Source organism: Corylus avellana, chromosome ca2, assembly GCF_901000735.1.
Source record: "Corylus avellana chromosome ca2, CavTom2PMs-1.0".
NCBI lineage: Eukaryota > Viridiplantae > Streptophyta > Magnoliopsida > Fagales > Betulaceae > Corylus > Corylus avellana.
The window spans coordinates 37,459,351-37,459,898 of NC_081542.1; positions in this window are offsets into that span (position 1 = coordinate 37,459,351).

The window sequence follows — 548 nt, forward strand, 5'->3', positions numbered from 1 at the left end:
CCTTTTTTTTTTTTTTTTTTTTGATGAATAATATAATGAATTCACAAGCAAAAAACAAATACATTTAACAATTTTATAAACAATAGATTAACAATTCAAACTCGATCCACACATCCCCTTTTCTCCTTCCCCAAGAAAAAAAAAATAGTAATTTCACTAAAAACTTTTGAACTTTTACTCAATTTGACAAACCCCCCAAACTTTTAAAATCTTTCAATTTAGTCCTCTGAACTTTCAGTCTTTGATTTGAGCCAAATTAAGTTAGTAGTTAAAATCACATAAAAAAAAAAAAAAAAAAAAAATCCTGATTTTTGTTTTTTTAAATAAAAAAAATGGAATTAAGGGTAAGCTTGAAATTTTATAACAAAGTCATTGGTATAAACGTCATTTAACGTTTAAAATCTAACGGAGGGGTCCAAATTGATTGCAATTGAAAGTTCAAGAAACTAAATTGAGAGATTTTGAAGTTTAGGGGGGGTTTGTCAAATCAGGTGGAAGTTTAAGGGTCTTTAATGAAGTTAAAAATTTAAAATTTAAAATTTAAAATT